At 43.0% G+C, this 6860-nt stretch overlaps 1 pseudogene across 1 annotated transcript; it reads left to right on the top strand.

Annotated features, from left to right (window-relative positions):
• Positions 1 to 2364: 2364 nt before the first annotated feature.
• On the top strand, positions 2365 to 6499 carry LOC306666996 (vomeronasal type-1 receptor 4-like; annotated as a pseudogene). The gene is made up of 2 exons: positions 2365 to 2434; positions 6018 to 6499. The product of its transcript is annotated as a vomeronasal type-1 receptor 4-like (transcript).
• Positions 6500 to 6860: the final 361 nt, after the last annotated feature.

Below are 6860 nucleotides of genomic sequence, written 5' to 3'. Positions count from 1 at the left end.
AGTAGCAAGGAGCATAAATCTCACTGTTTAATTGAGAAAACCATTTCTGATGGATGCACACATCTGCCTAAGCTGTAGGTTGTTATGTGTGGATCGGAATTGTACCTGTGTGAATGCAAAGCCTGCCTTTGAAAAGTGTTTACTGTACCATTTCCCAAGACAATCTGGAAAAGACATCACACCTGCATCCTCTGATATTCTTCACTTTAGTCAGAAAGCCAAGTCACTTATTAAATGTCTCTGAGCTTATTTCCAATCATGATTCAAGATTTTGGAATTGGAAGAAAGGAAGAAAGATGAAAAGATGAGAAAACCTAAGTAAACATAAAAAGTGACTAATAAACAAGGAAGAGCAGATGCTGAAAACTTGATATTGAGTTTTTTCCTATGGTCATTTTTAGGAGTCATTAATTTTTAAGGTTTTTTTCCTACCTTCTTGATTGTTATTCAAGACTGGTTATTTCATGTGCTGGCACATTTCAGTTAGGTGCACTACGCTTTCTAAGGTGCATTGATACAGAAAGCAATCACCCACTCTTTGGGGAAGGGGTTGAAAGGCAGGATCAGACACCCCTGGTCCAAGCCTGGGCAGAGGCTGTGTTCATGCACTTTATGTTGTCAGAGACCTGCAGAACAGATGTCTAAAGCAACCCTTCCACATTCTGCAGGAGACAGAGGGGCTGTCTGCAGAAAGGCACTGTTCCTACACACGCCACGTGGAAAGCCCCTGGGTGGCATCCAATCCTGGTTTCTTTTATTCTGAAGAAATTGCCCACAGCTTGAAAGACATCCTGAGGTAAGAAGTGGAACTCAAGAAAGCAGGTGTAAAGAGTAACATCCTATCCAGGCCTGAAGTCTGAACACCAGCTTGGACTGAGAAGAGCAAAGCAGCCCTGGAGTTGCCATGTGAGGAGGAGAGAGCAAGGGTGTCCACAGCTGCAGGGTTGGCTAAAATCGGATCCCACCAAGGTTCTGCCACAGCTGCAAAGTGCATCCTGAGCCAGTGTGAGCAGCTCTGCCAACCTGCTGTGCCAGCTGCAGCCATTATGGGCATCCTTAGTCCATGAAAGGCCTTATCTCTCCAAAGTCAGCAATGCCCAATGAAACTTTCCTCCCAATGCAGCTCAGTACATTGCCTTTTGATTTATTGGCTTCTTTTTATTGTACTTATTATTTAATTGACAAAATGTAGATTTCATATACGTGCTGTTTTGAAGCACAGATATGACCTGGAGTAGCTAAATTGAACTCAGTAAATAATGTGTACTTTACCTCACATACTTTTCTGAAGTCAGAACACTCAAAATCTGCTTTCTTAGCACTTGTCAGAGGAGGAGAGAAGGAGAGAAAAAGAGAGGGGAGAGGAGAGGGGGAGAGGAGAGGAGGAGAGGAAGAAAAGGAGAGAAGGGAGAGGAGAGGAGGAGAGAGGAGAGAGGGGAGAGGAGAGGGGGATAGAGGAGAGGGATAGGGGGAATCCAACAAAACAGAAGAAGGGTCATTTGAATGATGAAGTGGTACTGAGGGAGAGAGGAGGGAAGGATAAGGGAAGAAGAGTGGAATGAAACTGACCTGAATTTTGCATGTGCCTATTTAAATACAGCAGAAGACAGACTCACCATCATGTATATCCAATGAGGTAATTATTAAGAAAAAAACTGAAAGTAAATAGCAGAAAATGAGCAGAGTAGAAGGAGGGAGAAGGGGGAAGGCGGGGAGAGACAGTACTGGGACAGAATCAGGACACACTGTGCTCTGTAACTTATCACAAATGTGTCAAAATGCATTCTAAGTGTTGTGCATCACCAAAGAAAAAACCAATAAAAAGGGAAAGAAAGAGGGTCTCCAGGGTCTTGGGGAAAATCAGCTCCTATTTACCAAACTCACAAGAGCATGATATAGAATTTACAAAAGATATAAAATAGACCTCAAACTGGCAGAAAAGGAAATTTAAATCTTCTTAAAAACTGTTCTAATGAATGTAGAGTGAAGATTGAACTTGTTGCCCCCACTGAAAATTAAGTGTTGTCATTATTCAGTTTGTAGTTGACCTTATATGTATCACTGCAAACTCACTCAACCCGTGTTAAAATGTGGTCTGAATTTCCTCCTTCAAATCAGGGGCCAGTCGGGTGTCCTACAAGAAGCACAAGGATTCAGCTTCCACTGTGTGCCACCGGCAGATCCAGGTGGTGAGGATGCAGTCACACAGAATGCTGAAGGAAGCCCGGGGACAGGAGCCTGCATCCTGGGCCAGCCCATGCTGCCCAGCCCAGTGTCCCATTTATATCACGGATACTAGGTGCTAGAGGGGTCTTCCCTGACAGCAGGGAGCATAGTGAATACAAGACCCACTCTTGGGTGTAGATGAATTGTACAAGTGTCCTTGAAGCTTCATACAGCACTATTGATTTTTCTGAATTTGGCGTGAGCCCAAGTAATTGTTGAGTTCGCTTTGTTGTTAATATTTAAAAAATCAACCCATCAAGGTCCCTCTGGCAAAGAACTTGAACTGCCAATGTGCTTACATAGAGCAAGGGGAACTCCTATCCTGTGGAAGTCCAGAAAGCAGAGTCTACAGTGCCGTTCAATCATTATTTGTATCCTGAGCTTAAAGATCTATAGCAGGAAGAAGGGAAGAGCCTCACTCTGATTCCAGAAGCTGTCCCCATTCTGCTTCCCAGCACGCAGCACTAAGAGAAGGAGGAGGAGAGGGCCAGAGATACGGAAACTCTTGGACAGAAACCTGACTGTTTGTTCACTTTCTCACTGGACAAACTTGTGTTAAAATAATTAAGCCTGGGATAAATTGTGAACCCAAAAATTGCAATAATTGTGGTGGGAGAGGGAAAGTGGTCCTCCAGGGACTGAGGCTCTGCAGGACTTTGCTTCTCCCTGACAGGTGTCAACTGTGACAACTGGAGTCCTGGTGGTGGTTCATGGTAGGCAAGGGCTCCACAAAGTCAGAGGATACAAATAGGACCTGGGAAGCTGCCCCTTGTCAGAAGGACCAATGCAGAGCTAGTCTGCAGCTTGACACCAAGGTGAGTGGGCCTGAGGGTTCTGGTCTCCTCACAGGCACATATGACATTCCCTGGCAGCACAGATCTTCCCCTCTGTGACAGAGCGAGGCAGTTGCTGAGAGAATGTGTGATATCTAAAGATAAGCACCTGGGCCAGGAAAATGTCACGCCCAGCAGATGTCCCTGGAGTTGACCTGGAGCAGCTTTGACCCTGTGTTCAGGACCTGCATTCATTAGAGAGCTCTGAGTGGGTTTTGAAGTTACACAGGAATATCCTCGACCTTGAGGAAATACTCAGACTTCCTCCGTTTCCATGTTGCCCTGAATTATGACTTTGTGAGCCTCCTTAGCTTACCTACAATTTCCTTGTACCATTTTGGTTTGCAAGGGACCAGTATTTGGTCTTGCATTATTGCAAGTTGTTTAGTGCATTGGGTTTAATTCACTGCATCCACCTTTTAAGTCTCTGTCCTTGCATGTATTATTCCATACACGTAAGTCAATTTCTTTATGTGTCTCTTTTTGAGGAAGTTCTACTTAAAAAAAAAAAACATTATTTGAAATTATAGTTTCCTTTCTGAGAATTCTGGTATGTTTTTGTGAGTCTGTTTGTTACTGTAATTGGTGGGAACACAGTTTAAAGTTAGCTCAGTATTATGCAGGAAGAAGCACTACTCTCATACTGTGCTTGAGAAAACTACCTGGGTGGATTCTTACCTGCCTAGGCTCTTAATGTTATGGGAGATTATAAAATCAATCTGGAATAATATGCACCTCCTCTTTCCCCTCTGCCATTTCTCATTTCATTCTCACAGAGTAAAAGAGAAAAGAGTAAAAGAGAAAAGAAGTAGATTCTAGATCTGATTCAGATCTATGAAAATTTGAGAAGATGAGGAGGATTGGAAAATGGGAATTAGTAGAAAGACATGAGATAAAAAGATTGACAAGCCACTAGTGCAGCCACTAGGTAAAATGGTTGCAGTCATTTTCACCACATCATGTTTGATAGATCCAGTCTCTGACTGAGTATTCAATTAATTTAGACCCCAGATTCTTACTGGAAACTGCCCTGCCTATCATGTAACACAAGACCTCATTGTTAGAAATATAGAACTGTGAACTGCTTTCTTCCTGCTTTGGCATACTCTCCATCCTCCTCATTTGTTAGGGGAGGAAACAGAGTGAAAGGCTGTAACTGATATTCCTGAAGTCAGGTGCCGCCATGTACCAAACCCAGTTCCAAGTCTGTGTTCCTGCACTTCACACTGCCAGAAACCATTGGCACTGCGAAATCTAAAGTAAGCCTTTAATAATTAGCAGGAAGTTGAAGAAGGAAGGTAGAATTTCATTCCTAGTCCACAAAATATATGCAAATCCTGGGATTATTCTAGGAGCCAAGGTCTTTTGTTCTGGAGAATTTGACAATATTTGACATAAGTTCTTCGTAAGCTATGACATAGGAGCTCTTACATGGACAAGGTAACATCCTGTTCAGTTTTGCATGAAATCAACTTGGATGAATAAAGATGAAGTGGTTCTATTGCCCAGGATGGGAAAAGACAGATGGAACAGGCTGCAGAGTCAACTGAAATCGTTATTTCCTGCAAGGTTCTATAGTCACTGTACACGTCATCACAATAGCTACAGGAGAGGTTTCTTTTCACACCCAACACTCCCAACCTGCTTAGCTACTGCATGGCTTTTCTTGGCATTGCTGATCCGTGGACTGTCCTCGTCTCTGACAGTGCACATGCATAGAGGATTGTCCTGCCCTGGTCCCCTTTGGTGAGCACAACACATCCAGAACTGACCCCGCTTCCCTTTGAGGATGCTGAGACATCAGTAGGAAGCCAGGCCTCTGCTGAAGACCCTGAAAGAGGAGCATCCCATGGTTAGTCTAGGGTACCCTCCCTGGTGGCATCTCACTGATTGTGACTTTTTCCTATGATAGAGACTGGATCCTGGAGGTCTTTAGCAGATTCAGCCCTAACTGTTGAGATCCTGATTGAAAATGTTATGCAGTTTAACTGTATTTGAGGAATACCAAAAAGCACAGAATATTTATAAGCCTTAAAACGTTAGAATTGTATTGGTGTGCGGAAGTATGAAAATATGAAAAAACATTACCATTATAGACATAAACTTTAAAGCAAGAAAAGCTAAAAGATGTTGTGCTAAACTAAAAAAGAAGGAAGTATTCTATAAAATAAGAGACAATATGATGTTGACACTGGCCAAATTTACAAGATGTTAAAGACATAGAAGGAATGTGTGCAGGACATGGGGAAGGTAGACAGGAAAAAAATGGATTTTTTTATTTAAATAATGAGAATATGATACAATGAAAGAAAAAAGACAGAGAAAAATTTTGACTGGGAACACGGAGTTTAGTGCAGACATACTGAGGTTGAACACAGAGGGAAATGAAGCATTTGAACAAGTCGACAGTTTGCTAGGGTGGAGTTAACAAAAATAACTGGGTTGAGAATTTAGGTTTCTCCGTACTGGTTCTCATGATGGCTTTTGACATTTACATAGCACGGCTCACAAGGAGTGCCAAGATAAAGGAGCAGTTCCTGTGAGAACAGTGCACTCCAGAGCAGATATCCTGACTGTGTCCACACTGCAGCAGATCGCTGACATCAAACACTTCTCACAAATATTCACTATCATTGCTGCTGCTTTCTTCAAAAACGGCATTTGCTGCTTCCAGGTTTTTCTGCCTATGAAGTAAGAGATGGTTTCGAATCTTGTCAGAGGAACAATCTCCATTTTCCTAACAGGAATTGGCATTGCTGGGAGCATCTTTGTTCTTGTGAACTGTATTTACATGTTTGGAGGCACCAGGAAGAAATCTATCCACCCGGTTCATCACACTCACTTGGCTTTACACATATCCTAATGTTTTGTACCAAAGGAACACCAAGGACAATAGGCAGTCTTGGTTTGAGAAACCTCTGAGGTGATGAAGGCTGTAAGATTGTGATTTACCTGGAGGGGGTGGCCTCTCAATCTGTCCCACAAGTCTCCTCACGGTGGTCCAGGCCGTCACCATCAGTCCCAGAGCCTCCAGGTGGGAGAGGCTGCAGCCCAGGTCTGCCTGGCACATCTTCCCTTGTTGCTCTTTTTTTGGATACTCATATCCTCAATAAGCTTTAACTTAGCACTTTACAACGAATATTTCAGTAACACAAACATATCAGAAATTAGTAAAAGTGACATTACTGTTATTTTCAGTCACAAAACTGGATAATCAGATGTTTTCCTCTCTCTCATGGTCCTTCCTGATGCTGTGCTCCAGGGTGTCATGGGCTGGGCCAGTGGCCACATGGTGTTCCTCCCACAAGCACCACTAGCATGTCCTCTACCTGCAGACCTCCAAGCTCCTCTACAAAACTCCCCCTGAGATGAAGGCTGCTCAAAGTGTTCTCCTTCTGATGCTCTGTTTTCTCTTCTTCTACTGGACAGATTTTTTATGACTTTATACACAACTTTCTCCTTAAACATTTGGTAGCTGTAAGTGCTCAAGAATTTCTGACTCTTGGTTTTTTCAATTCTCAGTCCATTTGTGCTAGTTCGTGGAGATGGGAATCTGGCTGAGCATTAGTTTGCTCAGTAAGAGAGAAAGACCTTGAGAAGTTGTCTATTTTATTAACACATTCAGGAAGAAAACTTGAAATCACTTTTTTGTCTGAGCTGTTTGTGATTCCAAGTCCAGAAACAGCAGCAGACTCACACAGAGGTATGTTCTCAGACCACAAGCTGCTGACAGTCCCTCCTTCACACAGAGGTCACAGGAAGCTGCTCCCCCACTCCTGTTTTAGGTATCAGGTGATATTG

Source organism: Sciurus vulgaris, assembly GCF_902686455.1.
Source record: "Sciurus vulgaris genome assembly, chromosome: 7".
Classification (NCBI taxonomy): Eukaryota; Metazoa; Chordata; class Mammalia; order Rodentia; family Sciuridae; genus Sciurus; species Sciurus vulgaris.
Note: the sequence above shows the minus strand (reverse complement) of the source record. Positions and strands in the feature narration are given on the sequence as shown.